Below are 811 nucleotides of genomic sequence, written 5' to 3'. Positions count from 1 at the left end.
AGGTAAAGTGTGTGTGTGTGTGTTATCGAAAAATCCAGAACTTTATCTGTGTGATCAGCAACAGTGCAGGGGGAAAAAGATACGATTTAACTCTGATAATCAGAGGTAGGTAAAGTGTGTGTGTGTGTGTTATCGAAAAATCCAGAACTTTATCTGTGTGATCAGCAACAGTGCAGGGGGAAAAAGATACGATTTAACTCTGATAATCAGAGGTAGGTAAAGTGTGTGTGTTATCGAAAAATCCAGAACTTTATCTGTGTGATCAGCAACAGTGCAGGGGAAAAAAGATACGATTTAACTCTGATAATCAGAGGTAGGTAAAGTGTATGTTTTATCGAAAAATCCAGAACTTTATATATCAGAATTATAATAATATAAAATAATACAAGGATATCAAAATGTATTTAAACATTTTTCTTTCTACACTTTTTCACCAAATACATTAATTTGTACTCAGTACCCAAATACGTTGCATAAATAAGAGAGGCTAATGAATTTATATTGTGAATTATGATGTTAAAATGCTCTATGAGGCTTTGCACATCTAGCATGCCCGAAATAAGTCTTAAATGTGTTAATTCCTTGCTTTACTACAAATTAACAAGTTATATCTCGGAAAAAATGTTTTACACAGTGGAAAACCAGATTACAATATTGAGTATATTATATTAAAACGATTTGGGATATGCAAATCACCAAGTAACGTGACAACCACAGCCGATATAAAGTCACTGTGGCAAAGAATGTATCAAAACGACATTTTGACGTTTTCGCCTCCAAAAATTGATCGCTTTTCAAAAGAGTATAAAAC

The 811-nt window shown here is 33.0% G+C and overlaps 1 protein-coding gene across 3 annotated transcripts in view; it reads left to right on the top strand.

The window, feature by feature from the left end:
- LOC106471898 (Down syndrome cell adhesion molecule-like protein Dscam2) overlaps positions 1-811 on the top strand; it is a 71807-nt gene that overhangs the window by 4110 nt on the left and 66886 nt on the right. The gene's annotated exons all lie outside the window — the stretch shown is intronic.

This window comes from Limulus polyphemus, unplaced genomic scaffold, assembly GCF_000517525.1.
Source record: "Limulus polyphemus unplaced genomic scaffold, Limulus_polyphemus-2.1.2 Scaffold4950, whole genome shotgun sequence".
Classification (NCBI taxonomy): Eukaryota; Metazoa; Arthropoda; class Merostomata; order Xiphosura; family Limulidae; genus Limulus; species Limulus polyphemus.
This window is presented reverse-complemented; position numbering and strand designations above follow the sequence as displayed.